Below are 12972 nucleotides of genomic sequence, written 5' to 3'. Positions count from 1 at the left end.
CCTGAAGTGCATTAAAGGGATACTTAAAAAAATGACCAGCCAGTCTAGTTGCTGAGAGACAGACGAGCCTGTGTGGGATATATGGAAGGCAGCAAAAGGTTACACATGGATGTGCTGTTGGATGGCCACATACATATAGTATTGCCACAAAATTAGCCGGTCACTCGCATCTTATTGCAGCATTAAGGGAGAGCTTTAAAGGTGGTCCTGGAGGGGGGCATTTATAGCAAGCTGGGCTTCATGGGCCGGGGAGGGGGGTGAGGAGGTTATAAACAATGGCTCCAGTCCTCCCACAGAATACTAGATACAGTGGGCATATGAGGACAACGCTCTCCTGCAGGACGTGCCAATCGCATCCTCTGAAGAGCTCCAAAAGCCAAGGGAAGAGCTGCGAGCTGAAATGTGTGGCATGAATCTTACCACTGAACGGGAGCCTTTTTTCCCAAGCCCACATGCACTGAGATCACGATCATTTAATCATCCTGAGGGAGAGAGAATGAAGAGAGAAAAGTTTGTTTCTTTTTTCTGTCAAACAGCCTGGGCATTCTGTTTGCTCTGGAATCGAGGTGCATTAGGGCCTGAAGGGTATTGTGGGATGCAGCCAGGGAGTGAATGATGAAGGCCCGTTTTCTTCCCTAAAGGGCAACACTTCTCAGAAGCAACGATAATGACAATGGTCACATATTTAGTTCATGTGTCTATGCCATGATGAAAATAACTCATTCTTGTCATACTTTTTTCAGCAGATAAAGAACATTCTTGTGTTCAAATCCATCCTCAGGTCTTTAAATTCCAGTTCCTGGAAGAGCGTATAGTGTAATTACTTCTTTACCAACTCTCCACTAAATGTCCTAGGCTTAGGAAGTAAATAAACAGCAGGAGTTGTATGTCCCAATTATAAGAAACAAAGAGCTATAATGAAAGTCATCTGGCTCTATGAATAAGGGCCATGGTAATCTTTGATCCCTCTGCTCTATCTTTGCTTACCTTGTGGTTTCGCATCCATTATTTCCCAAGCTGAGCCAAGTCCCAGCAATATAAATGTCATCAAATTTTCAACTAATTAGGCTCGCATCTTGCAGAATGAATCAGTTGTTGATGTGACCTAGTTTCCATTTGTTCTTATCGACTAGGGCCTTTGAAGTGCATTGAGTTCATTTCTTTCCCTAAGTGCCTGGTCTTTTGCAGAAAGAGGAGTCGAAAAAAGTGGACCTAGTATCAATTGTACCACCTTTCTCTGGCAAACTTGGCCATGACAATGCACTACATTCATTACACCAGACAAAGACATCTTGAGGGGAAAAATGGCAGACAAGCTTGCGATTTCCACTGTAGGACTTTTCCAAAACAGCTCTCTTTGTTTCTTTTTCATGATTGCATCTTTTCATTCACATTTACGAATTCATTAGGACCCGTAAAAATAAATGGGTGAGACCTGCAGTTTCTTTGTGAGACACAAGTTTGATGGAGCCTTCTCGAAGGATTAGGGAAAGGGCTTCATCTTAATGCGATTGGCGCCCATGTGGGCTTATTATAGATACAGTGGAGCCCTGCCAAAGGTATTCTCAACCACTTGCACACTGAGGGATCTGTTAAACAAAAAAAAATCTCAAGACCAGCTGCCAAAAGTACAGCTGCTTTTTTGAACTGCTTCCCTGCCACGTCCTCAGTGGAACAAGGGTGTTCCCAGAGGACCATGGTATCCAGGGTGCCACGTATGAGCACTCTGTGGGCCTTTGTAGTAACTCGGGTCATTTCAACAACTAGTTTGCTATGATATCACCAGCTTGTTTATAGAATACCACAATGAGTAAATGTGGATGGCAGTGGTGTTTAAACAGGTGAAAATGTACATTAAACAGGCAATATCCCACAGCTTCAGGATGCTTATTTAACATAACATACCACTCAATGATGGACAAGTTGCAGTAATCTTCTACTAATGTATTGGAAAGATAGATATTATGTTGACCTGAGGAGACCAAACGTGAAAACGTTGGTTAAGGTCAGAGGATTTAGCAAAGAGATTAATGCACATGACTCATGACTATATGTTGTAGGGTCACACTGTTAATCTGGACAGAAAATGTAATTTAATAAATCCATGGGTATCCTGAAAATGAGGATGTGGTGACCACCAACTTCTCATACCTAGCTCTGCTAGCTGTGCAGATCTTTGCACACATTTGGAGTGTAATTCAAATTTTTCCCATATGTCACCTGCATCAGATAATCCATTTGTGTAGCTTGTTGTATAACTATGTTGTCTAGCCCTTCTCACGATGGTTTTACTTCCAAATGGTGATAACATCTGAAATGTCAGATTATGTGACTTAATAAAGAGTGTCACTACCAGTTAAAAGGAGACTACCAGTGGAATTATGTTGATCCGTACAGATTCACAGTAAACAAGATAAGTCTAGATAATCAAAGGTAGAGACTCTCAACCAGACCCTACTTGCTTCTGGGTACCACACTAGCCTGCTCATTGCACCCATTTGGAGCGAAAGGAATGATTTTCGCCCAGGGACCATTCTGTTTCCCAAATATGCCCTGAAGGCACACAGAGGCAGGGCTGATTGAGTTTTCAGCCCAGGAGTTATAGGATGTAAACCAGCCCACCCCAAACCATCAAAACCAAACTAAGACACAATTGAGAAATCAATAAAAAAATCCATTGAAAGATCACAAGTGGACTGTCTGTAAAATCTAGAAAATCTGCCAAATAGAGACTGGCCTACCTTAACAGTAATAGTTGCAATAAGTCACTAGTCTCTGCAAAGTTGTCAAAGCTTATCTTTGAGTATTTTTTTCCGCATTTACTTTATCTGTATGAGTGTTTCCTTTCCCTGTCCTCAGCAGTCTCTTTTCAGTGTCTGTTATGGACTATTAGGGGATTCTCTCTCCAATTTCTTAGTCTCATCCATGTCTGCTTTTAAATATAAAATAGACCAAACCTTAAAATAGCAATTATTGCTAATTATAAATTCATGGCTAAAAAATGTTATATAAAAACTTGACTTGTTTGACAGTTTTAGACCTAAATAATAACTATATCTTTACACTATATCCATCCAGCCATTATCGTAACGGCTTAATCTCCACTGGGGTCGCAGGGGGCCCAGAGCCCATCTCGGGACAAACGGGTGCAGACAGGAACCAACCCTGGGCAGCCGCCGAAACACCACACCGCAAGCTTTACAAGATGACCAAATCCTGACCCTACAAATATTGCAGATATTTTCCATGATTTGCAGTCATAATAACAGATTATCCTGTCCAAATTGTACCCACAGCCTAACATTTGCTGTACTCACTGTTTAATGTGCGTAAGTGCCCCTCCCCCCACCACTAAATTTGCCAGGGTATCCATGCCTCTACAATGCCCTTGTGCACACCTGTTGAGAAAGTAATACTATACACTTTGTGTCACAATAACTAATGACTGACGTGTTTGGGGAGGAGGGGGTCAAAATAGGGTCACTATATCACATGCTTTTCTCACACTTACAAATTACATCACATATTCCTGTCCCAGGAACATGGCACTTAAATACATATTTTGTGGTCAGTTTTATGAGAGTGTCAGCTGCAAGGCAAAAAAGAAAAAGAGGAATAATGCCTGATATTGGCCACACTTGCAAACTTAGCCGGAAGGTTTACTTGACTTCTGCTACATTGCTCACAATCCCCCAGTTCAGTGGGATACACTTCAAACACTGTATAACAAGGTCCAGCTACATTGGTAAGTGTGGAAAATTTCAGCCACTTCTCTGTGGTTGTTTTTTGCTCCATTTTTTCTTGGGGTTGGAATATGTGACATAATCACCACGCATGACAATGGTATGCAACATCCTGATCCTTTTTGACTCTCCCCCTCCCCAACACCTTTTGCTAGGGCTGGGTGATAAAAAAGATATGTAAAGATATATAGACCTGCCATCCAGTTGAAAAGGGGTTCTTACCTAAGAGTCTGGGCCTTTTTGGGGCATTAAATTATTTTGCAAATTTTCTGCTTTGCATTTTTCTACATTTTCTTTTGCTCTCCCTTTTCCACCTTTGAAGAAGCCATCCACTTTTGCCATTGCATTTTGGTCTGGTTGCCACCAGTCCCATATTTAGAGTTGCAACCTGTCCCATATGTTTATGGGATCATCCCATATTGAAAAAAGTAAAAAAAACCAATATGGGATGTAATTTGTCCATTCTGTGATTTGCCCCTTTACTCAACAAATTTTATCGCGGGGAACCCAGGGGGATGTCTCATATTTCTGCAGATTGAAAATGGAAACTTTAATTACTGGTGTCTGCACCTTCAAGTGTTCATATTCTGTATGTTCTGTTGGATGGCAATGCTTCAGATGGTGTAACAGGTTCACAGTACTTCCAGTTATATTTGGCACAAGTTTTCGGAAGAGTTTGTAATACAAACCATCCTTCACGACTCTCACGGCCACCCTGGAATTATGCTGCGACCCACGAAGGGGTCGGTGAAGAAAGTGACAGCACAGCAGCCACAACATCTTGTACAACATATACAACATCCATCCAAACATCCATCCATACATCCATCCATATATCCATCCATACATCCATCCAAACATCCATCCATACATTCATCCATTTTCCAAAACCGCTTATCCTGGAAAGGGTCACAGGGGGTTTGGAGCCTATCCCGTGCAAGTGCAGGAAACAACCAAGGATGGGGCATATGGCATGTTCCGCTAACTCAATCAACAGTTTGCAGTGCATTTATAGGTTCATCTGTTCTTTACAATACCCCTGCTATCCACTGCCCCCGTGCTGTGCGATTTACCCAATGCTCAGGACACAGTGTGTCCTTTTTTTTAGAGTATGTTGCTGCATCCTCCTTGAAGTGCTTTCTTCCTTTTAATTCATGCTTTCCCTGTATACCACTTTGTGTTTTTGCTGTCACTGTTCATCTTTTCTAACACGTTGCGTTTCCAAACTGGCTACCAGGTCGTCCTGCGTAATTAGCTGCAATTCATTGAAAACTGGGACTGTACCACTTGGAGAAGGGATGCTCATTTTCTCTCCCATATTACTGAAAATGAAGACTTGGGTTGCAACCATAATTTTAGCCCTGTGAGCACGTGTGTGTGTTTAGGTTATATGCGGTAGACAGTGGGGGCCTGTGAGTTCTCATCTCGTACAGGTGGGATGGCGCAGCAAGGCACTTCAATAAACACAATATTGTTAGCCCATAGTAATCAGCCTGAAATGTTACAGGCCTACTGGGTATTCTCCTGATGCTCCCAATTACCACTTCAGCATTGCACCGAGGTCACACTTTCTGCTAATACACAAGCACCATTGTTCAACTGGATTATAGGGAAGGTCAGCTGTTTCACAGGGGGATGAAAGGGGGGCAGAATGGCAAAGAACACAGATAAACTTTTTCTTTGTTGTTGTTTTTTTTTTCTCCCAGATACGTATGATTCTTTTTCCAAGCCTATGGAAGTGATGGAAATGATGGGCTATAATAAAATGAAAGATGCTCCTGGGCACTACTGGGTGCTGTTATTGTTCTGTGTGAAGCATGGGCATGGAAGGGAGGGGGGCTGATGGATGGAGGGGGCAAGGAGAGGTGAGGAAAGAGCAGGCGAGGTGAGCGGTGGGTGGCTGGGTAAAGCCTTCCTACTGTAATCTAATCAGCTCTTGCCACACACAGGGAGCCTTGGCCCCAGATGTCTGTCTCACAGAAGCTCATTGGCAGGGGGGTGGAACACAGGCCCTGCAAATGCCACATCAACTGTAGTGCACCTTTCCTCCTTCATCTACTAGACCATCACTCATCTGCAGCACGAGGCAGGGATTTGATTACAAAATGAGTAAAACGATCCAACCTCCCACCTCTTAACAAAGAGAATAAAGATGGGTGGTTAATGCTCTCAGCAGTTTATTTTGGCACTTGGAACATCAGCCAACAAGAACAACAAGCTTGTGCCTGGTTTTGCTACAGCACTGAAATAATGTGTTTGAGCAAATACTGTCTAGAATCATTCTGTCCAAGTTATTTCTCATTATGTTACATGCTTAACTAAAGAACTTTTGCCAGTCTGTCAGTCATGGGTGTAAATATGCACCAGGGCATTACCTCCAGTACATCATTCTTTCTTGCCTTTTTCATATACAACCTTTAAGAATGGATTCTGTGTGGAAAAAACAACAGCAGATGAATCTATGATGATAATCATAACTTGGATCTTGGATGTGAACACTGTGATAGTGGATTTTATTTTTATACCTTTATTATACCTCTTATTTGAGGTATTTTATACATTTTTTATACCTCTTATTTGAAACCTTTCTATTGGTGCATTAAAATCTAGTTGCCAGCTATTCTGAATGAGATACTTAACTAATGCTCTTTAGGCATGTCAGCAGTGAATCCAAGACATATTAATCACTGAACCAAGAATGGGCTGTGATGTACAGTAGGTGTTGAGTGTTGAATCATATGTTATGAAAACATTAAAAAAAAAAATACATAACCCCCTCAGTAGATTTGCATTTGAAATGGTGAAAGAGTGCAAAGAGTAGGGAGACCAATTCTGATGTTCTTTTAAAGTAGTAGAATTTGAATCCCAAGGTCATGTAAAATGTTTGATTTAAGGTTAAAATCAGACTCCCTACTTTTAAAAGCTACCAAACAGTGATTTATTTTTCAGGTAATATGAATATTTCTTTAGATCATTTAATAACTTAAATTTACATAGATGAAAATAAAACCGACATTAATGTGTTTATGGTTTGTACTGAGGAATTCTGCATAGATTAATGCCATCCTCATGAACTGAATAACTTAATGCTATTATTTTTTATCTAACAAAATCTTTCTATTGGTTGTTTTTAAAAATGTTGATAACCTTGTTGTCAATGCCATTGGGCACAACTAAGAACCATGAAACCTGATGGATGTAGTATACAATACTAAAAACACAGAGACAAAATCTTTTCTTGACACATTTAAGTCACACAATATGCTGGGCCGGTAAATCCTGTAGGTGACATTGTTGACTACCTGGCATGTCATCTTCTGAGGGGATGCCCATCAGCAAATCAGCAGCTTCACTACTGGCAATAAGGCTGGCATAGGGCACCACATGTGCTTCATCCAGCACTAAGAATATGTACTTGGTTTTGCCATTATTGAGAAAAAAAACTAATCAACAGTGAGCCCTAACCTTCACAGAGGACATTTAACTAAACATAAAGTGATAATTTCCTCTCAGGAAAAGGATTTGTACACGTTGTGTGAACAGTTTAACACCAAAGGACAATGGTAAATTTATCACTGCAACCGGGTATTTCAAAAGAAATAAATTTCACCAATAATGTTTCATTATTGGTGTGTCACGGTCTTTTCAGATGTCAGAGACACAGATACAGAAACCGTATTGACATAGCTCAGGTGAAACCATTTTTGAAATCTGTCAATGTCATGAAAATCACAGAAATCATGAAGATTGGCCATTTTTTTTTGTACTGAGGCCAGTAACTTACCCAAAGGGCCTGCGATTTATGCTAATGTTAGACAGCCTGCGCATCCTCAGTTAACATCACTGATGTCAGGGCGAAATCTGCCAGCTGAATAGAAAAGCATAGCATCTCTAGCTCATTTTTTTTTCTTTTTAAATCAAATCCTGCTTTTCACAATCTGACCGAATTGTATACACAATTTTAACACTTTACATTTTATTTTCTATAAAGAATAAAAATTGCCATTAGGGTGAAAAACGATCATACGTCCATTCAAGAGTCATGGGGATCTGGAGCTCATCCAAAGAAGTATATCGTACCAGTCAAGGTAGACCGTAAACTACACATCAATCGCTGGGTAATAACATACATACAATCATACGCTAAGAGAAATTTAGGATCCAGATCACCAGTACAACCCATCCTTGGACCATAGAAGGAAACTGTAATAGGTTAATCAGTGAAAACCCATAAATATGCAAGGGAAGGCAAGCTCCATTTGTGGTATATCCATCCATCCATCCATTTTCCAAACCGCTTATCCTACTGGGTCGCGGGGGGTCCGGAGTCTGTCCCGGAAGCAATGGGCACGAGGCAGGGAACAACCCAGGATGGGGGGCCAGCCCATCGCAGCATTTGTGGTATATAATGTCCATAAATGTACAATGATCAAATAGTATCTATATATTACATGTGTATATATGATACTCACAACTGATAATGGTTGGGGTTTTAGCAGCATAGGAGACGGTATGTTTAAGAAACGTTTACTTGTACAAATATAGAAGGAGTAGTTGGCAGAGGACTGAGAAAAGCTGCAAATGGTCGAGCTAGAGCTGCATTCATTAACAGAAGACGATAAACAAACACTCAGCCTCTGATGGCGATGAGCAATAAATAAGGTCACTTTGCTGGCTACAGAACACAAATTAATAATTTATCTAACAAAAAAATAAGAGAGCCTGCAGTAAATTAAATCAAAACAAAACTAGCATAGATCAGATCCTGCTAGTCTGATTTTAAAGACCTAAGTTCAATCTGATATAAATTTTACTAAACTGAACCCCAGGCACACAAACTAGAACCAAATCTTACTTGGTCTACTACCTGATCTTACCAAAAATGCGAAAGATTATTAACTTATAAAAAAATCCAGCACACAGACCATGGGCATAAATTATATGGGGATGGGGGGGGGGAGTTGTAACCCCCCAAATAATCATTGCCAGCCAATACAACCCCCTGGACCCCCTTAAACGGCTGGAGACCTCAACCCACCCCCAATGGTCAATTCAATGTTATACCCTTGATACAGACCATTTGACACAGATTTTTTAGATAATTTTTTTTAAGTTAACTAAATGAGAAAATGTCATTACCAACTTAGCTATGCTAAATTCCGTAGATGAGTACCTCTCATCTACATTCTCCATCATTTCACATGCAGATTACTTTCTCCTAGACTCCTAGATCCAAGCCCATGTTTTTAACTTTAACCATTTTGCTGGTTATCTACAGGAACTGGCCCAATGCAGGACTCCAGCTTGTTTTTGCTATGGTGCTTACTCGGTGGGACAAAAACCAGCCGCAATGACACTTTAAATACATTATGATGGCCTACACCTGCAACAAAAATAATTGGGCAAGCTTGCCAAATTTGTGAATGCAAAGCCGTTCTTGATAATATTGAGGCGAATATTTAAAATACAGGCATACTCAACAGCTGCTGGTGAAGACAGTAAGGGAGGAGAAAATGTTTGTCAGCAAGCATGTTCAAAATGTATATGTTTTGGGGGTTTTTTTACCCAGAAATATGTAAATAGCTACAATTCCATTCCAGTAACAAAACTGAATATAAGAACTCTGTATTGGTTCATTCTACATCAAAGAAATGCAGTTAACCGTGGTTTGTGCACTTGCTAATGTGGACAAAGGAACTGAATCTTCCCAGTTGTACCTCATCCAAACTGTGGTGCAGAATAGAGAGACTCTGCATTTATATAGGAAAGTCTGCTTGACTGAATTTCCTTTTTAAACAGCTGAGTCACAAGCATGAGGTGTAGATTGGAACACAGCAAACAAGAGACAGAATGAAAAACAAACACAGAATGAAAAACAAAATACCCAGGAATGATGCTTTATTTAGGTCAGTTTTTCATTTTTGGGATCACACTACGTCAAAGCAGTAGATTCTTTCACCAAATAGAACATTTAGAAGGCCCGAATGCTTGATTCATAATTGATTACAAAATTTAGTAAATATAACTTAGCAACTATGAATGTACAGTGAATATAAAGTGTACATGCCCCTGTATGATTTATGCAAGAATTTTGTGATGTAATAAATGAGACACGATAAATTATTTCAGGACTTTCCCATGTTTAATGTGACCTATAACTTGTACAATTCAATTGAAAAAAAAAACAAAATACAAAAAATTACAATAAGGTGGTTGCATAAGTGTGCACCCTTAAACTAATACTTTGTTGAAGCACCTGAATTACAGCATTCAGTCTTTTTGGATAGGATTATATCTGCATGCCACATCTTGACTTGGCAATATTTGCCCACTCTTACTTGCAAAAGTGCTCCAATTCTGTCACATTGTGCAAATCTCTTGGGCACAGCCCTCTTCAGGGCACCCCACAGATTTTCAATTGGATTTAAGTCTTGACTCTGGCTGGGCCACCCCAAAACTTCAAATTTCTTCTAGTGAAGCCATTCTTTTGTTGACTTGGATGTATGCTTGGGGTCACTGTCCTCCTGAAAGGTGACATTTCTAATCTTCAGCTTTCTAGCAGAAACCTGAAGGTTTTGGGCCAAAATGTACTGGTATATGGAACTGTTCAGAATTCCCTGCACCTTGACTAAAGCCCCAGTTCCAGCTGAAGAGAAATAACTGAAAAGCATGATGCTGCCACCGTGATGCTCTTCTTTTGGTGATGCACACTGTTGTTTTTGTGCCAAACCTACCTTTTGGAATTGTGACCAAAAAGTTCAACCTTGGTTTCATCAACACATTTTCTCACTTGCTTTTGGGAGACGTGATGTCACATGCAGTACACAACCATTACTTGGCAGAAATTCCTGCAGCTCCTTCAGTATTGCTGTAGGCCTCTTGGCAGCTTCCCTGACTAGTTTTGATCTGGTCTTTTCATCAGTTTTGGAGGGACGTCCAGTTCTTTGTAAACATCACTGTTGTGCTATATTTCTTCTTTTTCCAGTTCTGGATGACTGTCTTCCCTGTGTTCCACGGTATAGCTAATGTTGTGGAAATGTTTTGTACCCTTCTCCTAACTGATACCTTTCAACAATGAGATCCCTTTGATGCTTTGTAAGCTCTCTGTAAATGATGGCTTTTGTTGTAGGACGCAACTAAGTCAATGTCAGGAAAATCCTACTAGGACAGCTGAACTTTACTTTGGGTTAATCAGGGCCACGTTAATTGATGGCAGGTGTGTACCCAGAGAGATTGAATGCTGTAATTAAATCAAAAGGGGCTTCAACATAGTATTAGTTTAAGGATGTGCACTTTTATGCAACCAGTTAATTAGATTTTTTTTTATTTTTCATATTTTCCCCCTAACAGGTTTGTACAGGATATACATCACATTAAAAGTGGGAAAAGTTTGGAAATGATAGTCCGTGGTATAATTTTTTTACATCACAAGAACCTGGCATTTTAACGCTTTTTGTATCCACTGTACCAATAGTGCAACATGGAATCTTGACATACTACATTTAGAGCTTTATGTAAGGGTGTACTCTAGGGCTGAATGATTTGGGAAAAATAACTAATTGTGATTTGCCTGAGAAATATTGCGACTGCGATTCACGATATTTTTTAAAAGTGAACTGTCAGTTCAATATTGAGTGCGTAAGAGATTTAAAACATATCACACCGCATTACCACATGATATTAGTCTATATTGTAATGCAAGGAGGAGAACTTAAAGATATGAATTGCTTCCAACATATTTCAGCTTTTTTTAACCCTTGTGTACATACTGAGTCTTTAGTAATCTGGAATATATTTAAACATCAAGCCACCAGTAACCAGAACTGTGCAAACTTTTACTGAATACCCCATTCTTGAACACTAAAAAGTTTCTAAACAAACAACTTTCTACATTATCATGTGGCGATGGTCATATGATTCAATGTGGAAGCTGTTCTCGGATTATGCCACATATACTCTTTATCCGCAACAATTTAGTATAAATTTAAGGCAAAGTAGCTAAAAACTGTTGTTTATTTTTTTATTATTTTCATTTATTGGTCAAAAAAAGTGCTGGGCCGCTAGTGACTTGAACATGGTAAAGGAGCACTGCACTTCTGATTGGTGCTGCAAACAGAAATCCCATATTTTGTGGGTTGCATCCAGTTGTTCCTGGATATTCTAATTTGCTCAAATTTCCACCAAACACTGCACACCAAAGTGATCCCTTTCCCGCTATGTTTGTTAAATGTTTGTCTGATCTGTAAAGCCTATTTGCTTCAGTTCATTATAGTGTACATATGTGCATTCAGGTGCCAGCTGCATCACATATGCCATGTCTTTGTTCCATGATTGTGCACAGTACATATCTATTGTAATCACCAGCTGTGCCCAAGCACCGCCTCTTCAAGCAGGCCTGGGCACAGTTCAGCTTACCGTGCCCAGGCATGGTACGGATTGCCTAGTATGAGTACACTCTAAGTCAGCTAAGATGGATGAAGTAGTCTTTGTAGAACTTGTTTTACTGTTTACCAGTGGCTTGGGAATATATGATTTTATCGAGTTATCAGGTTTCTGATCAAAAACCAGATAATATCAGCTGTCAGACTTGATAATAGTTCATACACCTGAACAGACTGAAAGTCTTTTGAAGTTTTCTGTAGTGTTTAACATGAGACTTTATAATTAATCTCATAATGTACTGTAACAAATTAATAATCCTGCCACACAGAGAAGTTATGTTGCGTTCCATTTACCTCAGAGGTTGGAACTTGGAACTGGGAATGACATGACACACGAGTTAACCGCGTTCCAGTACAGCCGGAGTCGGAAAGCCATTTAGCACAAGCAGAGACCCATTTCAAAAAGCAAAACTTCTTGCTTAGCCAGATAACTTATCGAATTTAATTTACCCTGGCCTTTTATCTTCGTTCACTTACATTTAGCCCAAACTACCTTAAATCTGACAAAGTATTCAGCTAAGCAAGAAATCCTGCTTCCTGAAACAGTACTGGGTTCTAGCCCAGTTAACTCTTAGCCATTGTTAGCAATATCAATTGATAACACATTACTTGGTATTTTGAGCATAAAAACTCCATAGCAACAAGTCCACAGATGGTGGTTAGACAGTACTGTGTTTACAACCGATTTAATGAGCCACAAATAAAATGTAACTGCTAATAAACAGCATAAAACTACAGATTAACTTCTGAAGGACACAGCCATCTTGAATTCTGAGGTTGGAGATGGA

Source organism: Brienomyrus brachyistius, chromosome 14 (genome assembly GCF_023856365.1).
Source record: "Brienomyrus brachyistius isolate T26 chromosome 14, BBRACH_0.4, whole genome shotgun sequence".
Classification (NCBI taxonomy): domain Eukaryota; kingdom Metazoa; phylum Chordata; class Actinopteri; order Osteoglossiformes; family Mormyridae; genus Brienomyrus; species Brienomyrus brachyistius.
The sequence above is the reverse complement of the archived record's forward strand: the minus strand, read 5'-3'. Positions refer to the sequence as shown.